Raw genomic sequence first — 17698 nt, 5'->3', positions numbered from 1 at the left:
CTGACTGTTTCATCCTAACATCGTTGGTGCCGACGTGGATAACAATATCTCTATACTCTCTACACTCGCCAGTTTTAGCTTTAGCCAGCACCATCTTCAGATTAGCCTTAACGTCGGTAGCCCTGCCCCGGGTAAACAGTGTATGATCGCTGGATGATTCGCTTTAAGTCTAATACTGCGGGTAATGGAGTCGCCAATGACTAGAGTTTTCAATTTGTCAGAGCTAATGGTGGGAAGCTTCGGCGTCTCAGACCCCGTAACGGGAGGAGTAGAGACCAGAGAAGACTCGGCCTCTGACACCGACCCGCTGCTTAATGGGGAGAACCGGTTGAAAGTTTCTGTCTGCTGAATGAGCGACACCGGTTGAGCGTTCCTACAGCATTTCCTTCCAGAAACCGTGAGAAAGTTGTCCGGCTGCGGGGACTGTGCCAGGGGATTTATACTACTATCTGTACTTACTGGTGGCACAGACGCTGTTTCATCCTTTCCTACACTGAAATTACCCTTGCCTAACGATTGCGTCTGAAGCTGGGCTTGCAGTACAGCTATCCTCGCCGTAAGGCGAGCACAGCGGCTGCAATTAGAAGGCATCATGTTAATGTTACTACTTAGCTTCGGCTGTTGGAGGTCCTGACGAATCGTGTCCAGATAAAGCGTCCGGAGTGAAAAAGTTGAGGAAAAAATAAATAAATATATGAACGGTAATTAAAAAGTGAAACCCGTAAAGTTGTCAGGTAGCAAAATAGGTTGGCAACAAAACGCACAGCAATTCGAAAACAAGCCTGCAAGTTGTGACCGGAAATGACGTAGAAACAAAAGTAACAAGTAATTAAAGAGCAGCAGTAAAATAACAATAGCGAGAGTATATATACAGGGGGGTAGTGGTTAGTTGAGGTACTATGTACATGTAGGTAGAATTATTAAAGTGACTATGCATAGATGACAAGAGAGAGTAGCAGCGGAGCAAAAATGGGGAGCTGGGACAATGCAAATAGTCTGGGTAGCCATTTCAGTTCAGGAGTCTTATGGCTTGGGGGTAGAAGCTGTTTAGAAGCCTTTTGGACCTAGACTTGGTGCTCCGGTACCGCTTGCCATGCGGAGTCTGGAGTCTTTTCTTCTTCTTACACCGCCTGGTATTTTTTTTATTTAACTAGGCAAGTCTGTTAAGAACAAATTCTTATTTCCCATCACGGCCTAGGAACAGTGGTTTAACTGCCTTGTTCAGGGACAGAACGACAGATTTTTACCTTGTCAGTTCGAGAATTCGATCTAGCAACCTTTCGGTTATTGGCCCAATGATCTAACTACTAGACTACCTGCCGCCCCGGTATAGAGGTCCTGGATGACAGGGAGCTTTGCCCCAGTGATGTACTGGGCCGTACGCACTACCCTCTGTAGTGCCTTGCGGTCAGAGGCAGAGCAGTTGCCGTACCAGGCAGTGATGCAACCAGTCAGGATGCTCTCGATGGTGGAGCTGTAAAACCTTTTGAGGATCTGAGGACCCATGCCAAATCTTTTCAGTCTCCTGGGGGGGAATATGTTGTCGTGCCCTCTTCACGACTGTCTTGGTGTGCATTGGACCATGTTAGCTTCCTCCCTATAGGCTGTCTCGTCGTTGATCAGGCCTACCACTGTTGTGTCATCGACAAACCGTGCAGGACAGCAAACTGCAGTGCAGTCATGAGTGAACAGGGAGTACAGGAGGGGACTGAGCATGCACCCGAGGGGCCCCCAAGTTGAGGGTCAACGTGACAGATGTGTTGTTGCCTACCCTTACCACCTGGGGCGGCCCATCTGGAAGTCCAGGATCCAGTTACAGAGAGAGGTGTTTAATCCCAGAGTCCTTAGTGATGAGCTTTGAGGGCATGATGGGGTTGAATTCTGAGCTGTAGTCGACAACCAGCATTCTCAGGTATGTGTTCCTTTTGTTAAGGTGGGAAATGGCAGTGTGGAGTGGAGTGCAATAGAGATTGTGTCATCTGTTGGTTGATCTGTTGGGGCAGTATGCACATTTTAAATATATTTTTAAATGGTTATAGTTGAAAATCTATAGATGGAAAGTTTGATCGATTGATTGCTTGATAGGATTGGATAGCCTGAACATGTGACAGTTATTTTGGTGTCTAGCTAGAATGGTTAGAGAGTTACTATTACTTTTGGTGTGTTATTTTATGCAAATTTGTACAAATTTAAACAAACCATTTAGAACTTTCAAAAATGTTAAAGTTGTTTTAATGTTTGTAGCTGAAATGTTAAAAGAGCAGTAACATCCAAAATGTCTACAACTGTGTTCTTATGGCTGGAATTTAATCCATAAAATGTTCTGCTAATTTATGCAACACATTTTTAAAAATAATTTATAAAGGTTTTAGAGAATTTGAAGTTTGGTATTTGGTATTTTATTAGGATCCCCATTAGCTGTTGTACTCTTCCTGGGGTCCACACAAAACATGAAACATGACATAATACATAATAAACAAACATAATAAACATTACATTAATAGACAAGAACAGCTCAAGGACAGAACTACATAATTTTTAAAAAGGCACACATAGACTACATATATATAAATACACAAACTATCTAGGTCAAATAGGGGAGAGGGGTTGTGCCATGAGGTGTTGCTTTATCTGTTTATTGAAACTAGGTTTGCTGTTTATTTGAGCAATATGCGATTGAACAGAGTTCCATGCATCAATGGCTCTATATCATACTATACGCTTTCTTGAATTTGTTCTGGATTTGGGGACTGTGAAAAGACCCCTGGAGGCATGTCTGGTGGGGTAGGTGTTTGTGTCTGAGCTGTGCGTAAGTTGGCTATGCAAACGATTTTGGATTTTCAACACATTAATGTTCCTTATAAAAAGAAGAAGTGATGCAGTCAGTCTCTCCTCAACTCTTAGCCAAGAGAGACTGGCATGCATAGTATTTATATCAGCCCTCTGATTACAATTAAGAGCAAGACGTGCTGCTCTGTTTTGGGCCAGCTTCAGCTTAACTAGGTCTTTCCTTGCAGCACTCGACCACACGACTGGACAATAATCAACACAAGACAAAACTAGAGCCTGCAGAACTTGCTTTTTGGAGTGTGGTGTCAAAAAAGCGGAGCATCGCTTTATTACGGACAGACCTCTCCCCATCTTAACAACCACTGAATCTATATGTTTTGACCATGACCGTTTATAATCTAAGGTAAAGCCAAGTAATTTAGTCTCCTCAACTTGTTCAACAGCCACACAATTCATTACCAGATTCAGCTGAGGTCTAGAACTTAGGGAATGATTTGTACCAAATACAATGCTCTTAGTTTTAGAGATGTTCAGGACCAGTTTGTTACTGGCCACCCATTTGTTAAGGGTTTAAGTGACTTCATTAGCTGTGGGTGCTGATGCATATATGGTTGAATCATCAGCATACATGGACACACATTCTTTGTTTAATGCAAGTGCCAGGTCATTGGTATAAATAGAAAAGAGTAGAGGGCCTAGAGTGCTGCCCTGTGGTATACCACACGTTACATGTTTGACATTAGAGATGCTTCCATTAAAGAAAAAAACCTTTGAGTTCGATTAGATAGATAGCTCTGAATCCACAATATGGCATAGGTTGAAAAGCCATAACACACGTTTTTTCAACAACAGGTTATGGTCAATAATGTTTTTGTGGAAATTCTTACACATGGACACTCAAAGTCAATCTTAAATTAATCATTGTTTATTATCAGTTAACTGGAGAGGTTACACCAAACGTGATGCACCATGTTGGTTTATGTCAGGAGCTCTGACAGGGCAGTCATGTTAGTTCTCTTATATACTGCAGCCAATTATTTTTTACATAATTTAGCTTATTCATAATTAATTCATAATTAACGTTTGCTTCATTCATGTGACCAACCAATACTGGTTTATATATGTGACAGACCAATACCTCACGAGGCTTCTTCTCTAAGTTGAGACCTTGAAACTGAGATATACTTCGTTCTCAAAACAAGGGTCTGGACATACTGCCAAATTGCAGATACTGAACCAATCACTTGCATGAACAGTTATTAAAAAAGCACAAACATAGAATGCAGACTTGTCTAAATATAAAATCACCAACATAACATTTTCCATCACTATATCAAAGGTTGCACTGGAATCTATCAGTACAGCTCCCACAATCTTCTTATTATCAATTTCTTTCAACCAATCATCAGTACATGTTGAGTGCCCGTCTCTATAAGCATGCTGGACGTCTGTTGTTAATTTGTTTACAGAGAAATAGCATTGCATTTGGTTAAACACAATTATTTTCCAAAAGTTTGCTAAGAGCTGGCTGCACCAGTAAAAGCCTCTTTACCACTCTTGGGTGGTGGAATTACTTTGGCTTCCGTCCAGGCTTGAGAACAAAGAATTTCCTCTAGACTCAGATTAAAGATATGACAGATAGCAGTGGCTATGGAGTCAGCTACCATCGTCAGTAGCTTTCCATCTACGTTGTCAATGCCAGGAGGTTTGTCATTATTAATCAATAACAATAATTTTTCCACCTTTACAAAATTCAAACTTGCAATGCTTTTCTTTCATTATTTGTTTTTTTTATGTATGAATACGATGGCTCACTGTTCATTGTGGGCATTTCCTGCCTAAGTTTCCCCACTTTGCCAATTAAGTTATCATTAAAATAATTGGCAACGTTAAATGGTTTTGTGATGAATAAGCTATCTGATTCGATGAAAGAGAGTACAATTTGTCTTTATGCCTATAATTCCATTTAAAGTACTCCAAAGTTTTTTTCCATCATTCTTTAAATAATTGATCTTGGCTTCATGTTGAGTTTTGTCACATAATTTCTCAATTTGCAGTAAGTCAGTCAGTCAGATGTGTTGTAGCTTAGTTGGCCAAAGAGCAATTCCTGTGGTCTCCTTGTTATCTATCCCGATGCCTAGTCACTTTACCCTGCCTTCATGTACATACTGTACCTACCTCAAATACATTATCTTGCTCCTCTGCAAATTGATCTGGTATCATGTGTATATACCTCCATTCTTGTGTGTTTTATTTTATTCCTCTTGTGTTACTATTCCATTTGTATTTGACTCTGCATGGTTGGGTAGGGCTCGTAAGCAAGCGTTTCATGGTAAAGCAAGCATTTCACGGTAAAGTCTACACCAGAGCATGTATCAAATAAAATGTTATTTTATTTTATTTGGTTCTTATCAAACACATGTTAAAATAGTTAAATTTCAAAAAGTTGATATAGTACCAGAAAGATGTATAAAATCTAAACATTGGTTTGGAGTTGATAGCTTACACAGTTAAAGAGGAGATTAGAATTAGAATTAGAATTTCAGATTTTTTTTACCCTTGAACTCTATCAGAGCATTTACACTATAGAAGTGGCATTCTCCTAGCCACGCTAGCCTCGCCTTCATGTGGGTGCTAACAAGCTTGCAAGCAAGCTAGGTAGTGCTAATATTTAACAGCCTTTGTCAGCCGATCTCGTAGGGGTTGGAAGCGATCGTGAGCTTCGATCGGTCACTCGCATCGCCATATTGCGGAAGAAGTTCAGCTTTCCCCAACTTTAGTCCCACCCTGTTCAGCTCCTTCACTCATGCACTTGTATGACTCAGTTTATTGACATTCAAATGCATTGGAGATCATAAAAAAAGTTTGTTGTTGTTCAAAAAGTTGAAATGCTCTCAATAAAATATATATTTTTTTAAATCTAAGTTGGTGCCGTCGGTACGTTTTAAAGTTGGTTTCATATTCATAGCTTAAATTGTTTACGTTCTAGAGCGGGCTAAAGAAATCATATAATAATAATAATAAGACTACGTAAGAACTCTAGAGTGATATTGCCTTCAGAAAGCACATTGATAATACAACTATGTAAGAAATCTTGTGTGGTCTTGCCTTGAGCAAGCACATTAATGAGTATGTAAGAAATCTTGTGCGGTCTTGCCTTCAGCAAGCACACTAATAATATTAATATATAATACATCTAGAGTGGTCTTGTGGTTTGATAAGAGAGACAGAAGCAGAGACAGACACACTTAGTCAGACATTGGGAGGTTAACAGAGGAATTTACCAACGCATATTGAAAAGCGTCTTCTGAAGAGGCTGCATGCTCCTACATTCTCTTGGTCTGATAGGACAGGATATTACTACTCAGTTCTAGGGATATGAATGTTTCTCAAGACATCCTACTGTCTGTGTCAAATATGAACCAGTATACAAATGATTTTTCTTTCGGTGACAAGACATTTACCAATTGTGTTACAGATTTGTTCATATTTCCCTGTCCAGTAATAACCCTTGATGTGGCTGGAGAAGAGAACACTTTGAGACCCTTAGAGTTGTTGTTGGCTTGACACCCAGCTCCTACAGACTTGTGAAGCACAACACCACAATCTGAATTGAAGATGCACACGCAGGGACACACACGCACACACATACTGTACAGTGCATTCGGAAAGTATTCAGACCCCTTGACTTTTTTCACATTTTGTTACGTTACAGCCTTATTCTAAAATATATATATTTTTTAAATTCAATCTGCACACAATACCCCATAATGACAAAGCAAAAACAGGTTTTAAGACATTTTTGTCATGTTATGTCTTGTTCCTGTTCTTTCTCTTCTCTTCGTTTCCCCCTGCTGGTCGTTTTAGGTTACCTTCTCTCCCTCTATCTCTCTCTTTCTCTATGGTCCCTTTCCTTCTCCCAGCTGTCCCTCATTCTCCTCTAACGACCTCGTTTACTCTCTCACACCTGTTCCCTCTTTTCCCTCTGATTAGGTCTCTATTTGTCTCTCTGTTTCTGCTTCTGTCTTTGTCGGATTCTCGTTTGCTTCGCCCTTGTTCTGTCCTGTCGTAATCTGCCTCTGCATTAGATGCTGCGTTTGATCAGGTGCCTCTGTCCTCTACGGCCCGCGCCTACCCGGAGGGACCTGCAGTCAGTTGCCGCTAGCCCTGCTATTCTCCTCTACTGCTAGAAGGGGACTAGTCAACCGATACAGCTGAAGAGGATTTATGTTTTCCCTGTGTTTGAACATTAAAAGACTCTGTTTCTGTTAAACCGCTTTTGGGTCCTCACTCACATGCATAACAGAAGAATCCGACCAAGAATGGACCCAGCGACTTCGGATCCTCTCCACTCAGCCGTCGAGATCCAGGGAGCGATGCTAGGCAGACACGAGCAGGAATTGTCTGTTTCTCGACATGCCGTTGAGACCCTGGCTGCCCAAGTCTCCGACCTCTCGAAACATATTCACCATCTCCGCCTCGATCCACCGGCTACTTCCAGGGCTTCCGAGTCTCCGGAGCCCAAAATTAATAACCCGCCGTGTTACTCTGGGGAGCCCACTGAATGCCGCTCGTTTCTCACCCAGTGTGATATTGTGTTTTCTCTCCAGCCCAACACGTACTCCAGGGGCACAGCTCGTATCGCCTACGTCATATCTCTCCTTACTGGACGGGCTCGTGAGTGGGGCACGGCAATCTGGGAGGCGAGGGCTGAGTGTACTAACCAGTATCAGAACTTTAAGGAGGAGATGATACGGGTTTTTGATCGTTCTGTTTTTGGGGAAGAAGCTTCCAGGGCCCTGTCTTCCCTATGTCAAGGTAATCGATCCATAACTGATTACTCTATAGAGTTTCGCACTCTTGCTGCCTCCAGTGACTGGAACGAGCCGGCTTTGCTCGCTCGTTTTCTGGAGGGTCTCCGCGCGGAGGTAAAGGATGAGATTCTCTCCCGGGAGGTTCCTTCCAGCGTGGATTCCTTGATTGAACTCGCTATTCGCATAGAACGACGGGTTGATATTCGTCACCGAGCTCGTGGAAGGGAGCTTGCGTTATCCGTTGCCCCTCTCTCCGCATCACTACCATCTTCCCCCACTGGCTCAGGTGCTGAGCCTATGCAGCTGGGGGGTATTCGCATCTCGACTAAGGAGAGGGAACGGAGAATCACCAACCGCCTCTGTCTCTATTGCGGTTCCGCTGGTCATTTTGTCATTTCATGTCCAGTAAAAGGCCAGTGCTCATCAGTAAGCGGAGGGCGACTGGTGAGCGCAACTAGTCAGGTCTCTCCTTCTAGATCCTGTACTACCTTGTCAGTCCATCTACGCTGGACCAGTTCGGCAGCTTCCTGCAGTGCCTTGATAGACTCTGGGGCGGAGGGCTGTTTTATGGACGAAGCCTGGGCTCGGGAACATGACATTCCTCTCAGACAGTTAGGGGAGCCCACGGCCTTGTTCGCCTTGGATGGTAGTCCTCTCCCCAGGATTCAGTGTGAAACGCTACCTTTAACCCTCACTGTCTCTGGTAATCATAGCGAAACCATTTATTTTTTAATTTTTCGTTCACCTTTTACACCTGTTGTTTTGGGCCATCCCTGGCTAGTGTGTCATAATCCTTCTATTAATTGGTCTAGTAATTCTATCCTCTCCTGGAACGTCTCTTGTCATGTGAAGTGTTTAATGTCTGCTATCCCTCCTGTTTCCTCTGTCCCTTCTTCACAGGAGGAGCCTGGTGATTTGACAGGGGTGCCGGAGGAATATCACGATCTGCGCACGGTGTTCAGTCGGTCCAGGGCCACCTCCCTTCCTCCGCACCGGTCGTATGATTGTAGTATTGATCTCCTTCCGGGTACCACTCCCCCCCGGGGTAGACTATACTCTCTGTCGGCTCCCGAACGTAAGGCTCTCGAAGATTATTTGTCTGTAGCTCTCGACGCCGGTACCGTAGTCCCTTCCTCCTCTCCCGCCGGAGCGGGGTTTTTCTTTGTTAAGAAAAAAGACGGGACCCTGCGCCCCTGCGTGGATTATCGAGGGCTGAATGACATAACGGTTAAGAATCGTTATCCGCTTCCCCTTATGTCTTCAGCCTTCGAGATCCTGCAGGGAGCCAGGTTTTTCACTAAGTTGGACCTTCGTAACGCTTACCATCTCGTGCGCATCAGGGAGGGGGACGAGTGGAAAACGGCGTTTAACACTCCGTTAGGGCACTTTGAATACCGGGTTCTGCCGTTCGGCCTCGCTAACGCTCCAGCTGTCTTTCAGGCATTAGTGAATGATGTACTGAGAGACATGCTGAACATCTTTGTTTTCGTTTACCTTGACGATATCCTGATTTTTTTCACCGTCACTCCAGATTCATGTTCAGCACGTTCGACGTGTCCTCCAGCGCCTTTTAGAGAATTGTCTTTATGTGAAGGCTGAGAAGTGCGCTTTTCATGTCTCCTCCGTCACATTTCTCGGTTCTGTTATTTCCGCTGAAGGCATTAAGATGGATCCCGCTAAGGTCCAAGCTGTCAGCGATTGGCCCGTCCCTAAGTCACGTGTCGAGCTGCAGCGCTTTCTCGGCTTCGCGAATTTCTATCGTCGTTTCATCCGTAATTTCGGTCAGGTGGCAGCTCCTCTCACAGCCCTTACTTCTGTCAAGACGTGCTTTAAGTGGTCCGTTTCCGCCCAGGGAGCTTTTGATCTCCTCAAGAAGCGTTTTACATCCGCACCTATCCTTGTTACACCTGACGTCTCTAGACAGTTCATTGTCGAGGTTGACGCGTCAGAGGTGGGCGTGGGAGCCATCCTTTCCCAGCGCGCCCATTCTGACGACAAGGTCCACCCTTGCGCGTATTTTTCTCATCGCCTGTCGCCGTCGGAACGTAACTATGATGTGGGTAACCGCGAACTGCTCGCCATCCGCTTAGCCCTAGGCGAATGGCGACAGTGGTTGGAGGGGGCGACTGTTCCTTTTGTCGTTTGGACTGACCATTGGAGCCTTGAGTACATCCGTTCTGCCAAACGACTTAATGCGCGTCAGGCTCGTTGGGCGTTGTTTTTCGCTCGTTTCTAGTTCGTTATTTCTTATCGTCCGGGCTCTAAGAACACCAAGCCTGATGCTTTATCCCGTCTCTTCTGTTCTTCAGTAGCCTCCACCGACCCCGAGGGGATTTTCCCTGAGGGGCGTGTTGTCGGGTTGACTGTCTGGGGAATTGAGAGGCAGGTAAAGCAAGCACTCACTCACACTCCGTCGCCGCGCGCTTGTCCTAGGAACCTTCTTTTCGTTCCCGTTCCTACTCGTCTGGCCGTTCTTCAGTGGGCTCACTCTGCCAAGTTAGCCGGCCACCCCGGCGTTCGGGGTACGCTTGCTTCTATTCGCCAGCGTTTTTGGTGGCCCACTCAGGAGCGTGACACGCGTCGTTTCGTGGCTGCTTGTTCGGACTGCGCGCAGACTAAGTCCGGTAACTCTCCTCCTGCCGGCGGTCTCAGACCGCTTTCCATTCCCTCTCGACCGTGGTCTCACATCGCCTTAGACTTTATTACCGGTCTGCCTTCGTCAGCGGGGAAGACTGTTATTCTAACAGTTGTCGATAGGTTCTCTAAGGCGGCTCATTTTATTCCCCTCGCTAAGCTTCCTTCTGCTAAAGAGACGGCACAAATCATCATTGAGAATGTTTTCAGAATTCATGGCCTTCCGTCAGACGCCGTTTCGGACAGGGGTCCGCAATTCACGTCTCAATTTTGGAGGGAGTTTTGTCGTTTGATTGGGGCTTCCGTCAGTCTCTCTTCCGGTTTTCACCCCCAGTCTAACGGTCAAGCAGAACGGGCCAATCAGACTATTGGTCGCATCTTACGCAGTCTTTCCTTTCGTAACCCTGCGTCTTGGGCAGAACAGCTCCCCTGGGCAGAATACGCTCACAACTCGCTTCCTTCGTCTGTGACCGGGCTATCTCCTTTTCAGAGTAGCCTCGGGTACCAGTCTCCTCTGTTCTCGTCCCAGCTCGCCGAGTCCAGCGTTCCCTCCGCTCAGGCTTTTTTCCAACGTTGTGAGCGCACCTGAGGGTCAGGTCTGCACTTTGCCGTTATAGGGGGCAGACTGTGAGAGCCGCTAATAAGCGTAGGACTAAGAGTCCTAGATATTGTCGCGGTCAGAGAGTATGGCTCTCCACTCGTAACCTTCCCCTTATGACAGCTTCTCGCAAGTTGACCCCGCGGTTCATTGGTCCGTTCCGTATTTCTCAGGTCATTAATCCTGTCGCAGTGCGACTTCTTCTTCCGCGACATCTTCGTCGCGTCCACCCGGTCTTCCATGTCTCCTGTGTCAAGCCCTTTCTTCGCGCCCCCGTTCGTCTCCCCCATCCTTGTCGAGGGCGCACCTATCTACAGGGTCCGAAAGATTTTGGACATGCGTCCTCGGGGCCGTGGTCATCAGTACCTAGTGGATTGGGAGGGGTACGGTCCTGAGGAAAGGAGTTGGGTTCCATCTCGGGACGTGCTGGACCGTTCGCTGATCGATGATTTCCTCCGTTGCCGCCAGGTTTCCTCCTCGAGTGCGCCAGGAGGCGCTCGGTGACTGGGGGGGTACTGTCATGTATTGTCATGTTATGTCTTGTTCCTGTTCTTTCTCTTCTCTTCGTTTCCCCCTGCTGGTCGTTTTAGGTTACCTTCTCTCCCTCTATCTCTCTCTTTCTCTATGGTCCCTTTCCTTCTCCCAGCTGTCTCTCATTCTCCTCTAACGACCTTGTTTACTCTCTCACACCTGTTCCCTCTTTTCCCTCTGATTAGGTCTCTATTTCTCTCTCTGTTTCTGCTTCTGTCTTTGTCGGATTCTCGTTTGCTTCGCCCTTGTTCTGTCCTGTCGTAATCTGCCTCTGCATTAGATGCTGCGTTTGATCAGGTGCCTCTGTCCTCTGCGACCCGCGCCTACCCGGAGGGACCTGCAGTCAGTTGCCGCTAGCCCTGCTATTCTCCTCTACTGCTAGAAGGGGACTAGTCAACCGATACAGCTGAAGAGGATTTATGTTTTCCCTGTGTTTGAACATTAAAAGACTCTGTTTCTGTTAAACCGCTTTTGGGTCCTCACTCACATGCATAACAATTTTAGCAAATGTATAAAAAAAACAATTTAAATATCACATTTACATAAGTATTCAGACCCTTTACTCAGTACTTTGTTGAAGCACCTTTGGCAGTGATTATGGCCTCAAGTCTTCTTGGCATGACGCTACAAGCTTCGCAAAACTGTATTTGGAAAGGTTCTCCCATTATTATCTGCAGATCCTCTCAAGCTCTGTCAGGTTGGATGGGGAGTGTCGCTGCACAGCTATTTTCAGGTCTCTCCAGAGATATCCAATCAGGTTCAAGTCTGGGCTCCGGCTGGGCCACAAAAACATTCAGAGACTTGTCCCCAATCCTCTCCTCATTGTCTTGGCAGTGTGCTTAGGGTCAATGTTCTGTTGGAAGGTGAACCTTTGTCCCAGTCTGAGCTCCCGAGAGCTCTGGAGCAGGTTTTCATCAAGAATCTCTCTGTACTTTGCTCTGTTCATCTTTGCCTGAATCCTGACTAGTTTCCCAGTCCCTGCTGCTGAAAAACATCCCCACAGCATGATGCTGCCACCACCATGTGTCACCGTAGGGATGATATTGGCAGGGTGATGAGCGGTGTCTGGTTTCCACCAGATGTGACACTTGGCATTCAGGCCAAAGAGTTCAATCTTGGTTTCATCAGACCAGAGAATCTTGTTTCTCATGGCCTGAGAGTCTTTTGGAGCCTTTTGGCAAACTCCAAGCGGGCTGTCGTATGCCTTTTACTGAGGAGTGTCTTCCGTCTTGCCACTCTACCATAAAGGCCAGATTGGTGGAGTGCTGCAGATGGTTGTCCTTCTGGAAGGTTCTCCCATCTCCACAGAGGAACTCTAGAGCTCTGTCAGAATAACCATCGGGTTCTTGTTTTGGTTCCCTTCCCCAGATCTGTGCCTCAACACAATCCTGTCTCGGAGCTCGGACAATTCCTTCGACCTCATGGCTTGGTTTTTGCTCTGACATGCACTGTCAACTGTGGGACCTTATATAGACAGGTGTGTGCCTTTCCAAATCATGTCCAATCAAATGAATTTACCACAGGTGGACTCCAATCAAGTTGTAGAAACATCTGAAGGATGATCAATGGAAACAAGATGCACCTGGGCTCAATTTTTCACAGCAAAGGGTCTGAATACTTACGTAAATAAGGTATTTCTGTTTTTTATTTTTAATACATTCACAAACATTTCTAAAAACCTGTTTTCACTTTGTCATTATGGGGTATTGTGTGTAGATTGCTGACAATTTATTTTATTATATCCATTTTAGAATAAGGCTGTAACATAACAAAATGTGGAAAAAGTTAAGGGGTCTGAATACTTTCCGAATGCACTGTACACACACGCGCACACGCACACATGCACCACACAAACAAACACACGCACGTACACACACACACACACACACACACACACACACACACACACACACACACACACACACACACACACACACACACACACACACACAAGATTCAGCATGTGTGTGTTGTATGTGTGCTCTTAATTGTTGTTGCTGGACAATCATTTGTTCCTTCTCAACAGAACAAAAGTGAGAGAAGTGGTACTGGAGAATCTCCTGAATGTAAAGAAGTTGTTTCAGTTTCACAGTCATCTACAACAAGTAACAGAAGAGGGCAGCAGACTCAAGCACAGTAGCATATCAAGAACCCATGGCATTTTTGGGATGGGCTCATTTTGAGTAATCATTGCGTACTTGATAGATGAATATATTTAAATGATGTAATTCGGAATAATAGTTATTTCTGGTCAATATCTAATACTGATCAATATCTAATTCATGGGCATTGTATTGCAGTATCTGAATCACCTCATGAGGCCAAGACAAGTCTACTCTATATTTTTCTTGAGGCTCCTTCTGAAGTGATCCTGATCTTACAACTCAACTGTATTGAGTTGAATCTGCTACATCTTCATCAAAATGTTAAAGATCAGAGTAACAAAAACAAATGCCCATTGACGCATTTTGGCACCGAATGTTCTTCGGTGCACACATCATCTCATTTTAGTATACAGAAGCCATACGGAGGCACCTGTGTGAGGGTACACATTTGTCGTGTCTGGCCTGTTTATGAGGGACTGATTAAGCCTGTGGTTGTGGCTGACACAGGAGAGCAACTGGCTGCTGCTGCCTGTTAGTTCCCTATAGACTCAGACTGCTGCTGAGGTTCAAAAGGCCCCTGTTGTCATGGGAGGAGTGACTGATCATGGCAGTACTGCTGTTCGGGAGCGTCCCTGTTGCTGTGTCCTACCCACTCTGAGTTTCCTATCCAGTATCCAGTATCTATAATCCCTCAGGATAACCCCTGGTGGACTAGCACTCCACAAATATTCTCAGGGTGAGATTCACAATAGACTGTCGGGTGGGAGTAAGTAAGGTGCTGAGGGAGAGATAAGAACATTATTTGAACACTGTAAAACACTTGTTCCCTTTGGCTCTACGATCAAAGACCCGGCTTATTATTATTCTGTGTTCTGTGATAAAACTACAATGGCTTGAAATCACTGGATCGTTCTCTATTCCAACCCATATTGTTATGCAGCACTCAAATAAGATTCAGTAATCCAGTCACATTATCTGAACATATAACTGTAACCCTTATGTCCTCCCTTTGAAATACTACTGTCTAAGATTTGGGCGTTTCTTAGCTCTTCTTCAGTGATCTTCCCATAGTGACTGCTTTTAATAGGGATCCATAACAACGAAGCATTAATACTGTTGTCATCCCAGAGGCTGGTGTTGTGAAGGTAGAGGATAGTGTCTCCCTCCTCCCATCATCTTCCACCCAGGTCCTGTTGATGTATTAATTGTCTTGCCTCTCACAGACATGCTTGTCATTTTTTACGTGACAGACCATACAGAAGTTGCATCCCAAATTGTACCCTATTCACTAAATAATGCATGACTTTTGACCAGAGTCTATGGGCCCTGGAAAAAAAGGTTTAGATTTACATTTGACATTTTAGTAATTTAGGAGATGCTCTTATCCAGAGCAACTTACAGTTATTTTGTGGTCTGCTGCCTTAGCTCTCCTGGTCCTGGTCAGCTCACAGTCAGGGCTGTGGGGCATTGGATACTAGCTACCTCCCCAATCTGAGCCACGATCAGTTACTGACTGGAGGTGACATTGAGAGAGCTTAAGATGAAGGTGAACAAAATGTCACAGGTATGATTAATGAAATTAAATGACAACTGAAATGAAATGTAATGAGAACCTTAGAAGCCTTGCCTTAAAATACATGCTACAAAATTGTCTTTAGCCTCTAATTCACTCTTCCTGCTAAATTGTTAAATTGATATTCAGACTCATGGTCAATATGATTTAAAGTATTTTCGTATGAGCATTTGTATTAATTCAACACAGAGATGATTTATTCTTCTCAATGTCATACAGACTTACAAAAGTTGTTAGTTCCAGCTCGTGATTGAACCACATTTGACAATGCAGCACACCATCCGCATGATAAGATGACAGGATGACACTCCCTCTTTCTCCCTATTTCTACCAAGCTTCCTCAGGGATGATTTACGTTCAAGAAGAAGGTTTCATCAAATTAAAGGTCATATCTATGTATATTTGCCTCTGATTTTATTTTTCAGGATTATTCTATACAAATTCAATTTCGGTAAAGGATGATTTTGACACAATATACATGCAGAAAGTAAAGGAAGCAATTATGTTGATTATTATAGTACAGGTTTTAATCACTACAATGACATCTTAAACACAAGTAATGTGGGAGGGAGGGTGGATTAAATGTATCAAAAGTGTCCCTGCATTGGCAGTAACCTGTAGTGTTGCTTCCCATGTTACCAATCCCTGTGAAAAGTTAATGTAAGCAGGATTTGCAGGGAGCTGGTGATGAAACTATGCTGTAACTGTTACCAATGTGCCATACTTGCGAAGTGCAAGCCTTCCTTTGAAAGCGTTTCTCTATATGCTGCAGGGTCAGATCTCTCAGAGCTTCTTGTACAGTAGTTGCAGAATGATGGAAGGCAATAATGCTCAAAAAGGGGCAATGCTTTTGCAGCAGAAAATATGATTTGTATTCTTTTCAATAAATGAAATGTACATAGAAAATGAAGAAAATATAGCATCAAATTATATAGGTATGGCATACGAGATGATATGTGGCAAATTAACACATACAGTGCGTTTTGAAAGTATTCAGACCCCTTCACTTTTCCCACATTTTGTTTACGTTACAGCCGTATTCTAAAATGGATTCAATTGTTTTCTCCCTCATCAATCTACACATCTACACTCCATAATGACAAAGACATTTTTTTTCATTTTTTTTCAAATTTATAAAAAATAAAAAAAACTGAATATCACATCTGCATAAGTATTGAGACCCTTTACTCTGTACTTTGTTGATGCACCTTTGGCAGCGATTATGGCCACGAGTCCTCTTGAATATGACGCTACAAGCGTGGCACACCTGTATTTGGGGAGTTTCTCCCATTGTTCTCTGCAGATCCTCTCAAGCTCTGTCAGGTTGGATGCGTCGCTGTACAGCTATTTTCAGGTCTCTCCAGAGAGAGATCGGATTCAACTCCTGACTCTGCCTGGGTCACTGAAGGACATACAGAGACCTGTCCCGAAGCCACTCCTATGTTGTCTTGGCTGTGTGCTTAGGGTCGTTGTCCTGTTGGAAGGTAAACTTTGCCCCAGTCTGAGGTCCTGAATGCTCTGGAACAGGTTGTCATCAAGGATCTCTCTGTACTTTGCTCTGTTAATCTTTCCCTCGATCCTGACTAGTCTCCCAGTCCCTGCCACTGAAAAACATCCCCACAGCATGATGCTGCCAGCACCATTAGTCACTGTAGGGATGGTATTGGCCAGGTGATTAGCGGTGCCTTTATTCCTCCAGACAGGCCAAAGAGTTTAATATTGGTTTCACCAGACCAGAGAATCTTGTTTCTCATGGTCTGATAGTCCTTTAGGACACTACATGTGCCTTTTACTGAGGAGTGTATTCCGTCTTGCCACTCTACCATAAAGGCCTGATTGGTGGAGTGCTGCAGAGATGGTTGTGGAAGGTTCTCCCATCTCCACAAAGGAACTCTGGAGCTCTGTCAGAGGGACCATTGGGTTCTTGATCACCTCCCTGACCAAGGCCCTTCTCCCCCTGATTGCTCAGTTTGGCCTGGAGGCCAGCTCTAGGAAGAGTCTTGGTGGTTCCAAACTTCTTCTATATAAGAATGATCAAGGCCACTGGGTTCTTGGGGTCCTTCAATGCTGCAGAAATCTTTTGGTACCCTTCCCCAGATCTGTGCCCTTTCACAATCCTGTCTCGAAGCTCTACTGACTATTCTTTCGACCTCATGGCTTGATTTTTTGCTCTGACGTGCACTGTCAATTGTGGGACCTTATATAGACAGGTGTGCACCTTTCCAAATCATGTTAAATCAAATTAATTTACCACAGGTGGACCCCAATCAAGTTGTAGAAAGGATGATCAATGGAAACAGGATGCACCTAAGCAACAACAAAAAAATGCAATCAATTTGAATAACATTTCTAAAAACCTGTTTTCGCTTTGTCATTATGGGTTATTGTGTGCAGATTGATGAGGAAAACATTCATTTAATCCATTTTATAATAAGTCTGTAACATAACAAAATGTGTAAAAAGTCAATGGGTCTAAATACTTTCCGAATGCACTGCATATATTAGATTTATTTTAAATGCAACCTTTATTTAACTAGGCAAGTCAGTTAAGAACACATTCTTATTTACCATGAAGGCCTACCGGGCCTGTCCCTGAACATCTACCTTGTTCAGGGGCAGAACGACAGATTTTTACCTTGTCAGCTCTGGGATT

The sequence above is a fragment of the Oncorhynchus keta genome, chromosome 18, assembly GCF_023373465.1.
Source record: "Oncorhynchus keta strain PuntledgeMale-10-30-2019 chromosome 18, Oket_V2, whole genome shotgun sequence".
NCBI classification, from domain to species: Eukaryota; Metazoa; Chordata; class Actinopteri; order Salmoniformes; family Salmonidae; genus Oncorhynchus; species Oncorhynchus keta.
Note: the sequence above shows the minus strand (reverse complement) of the source record.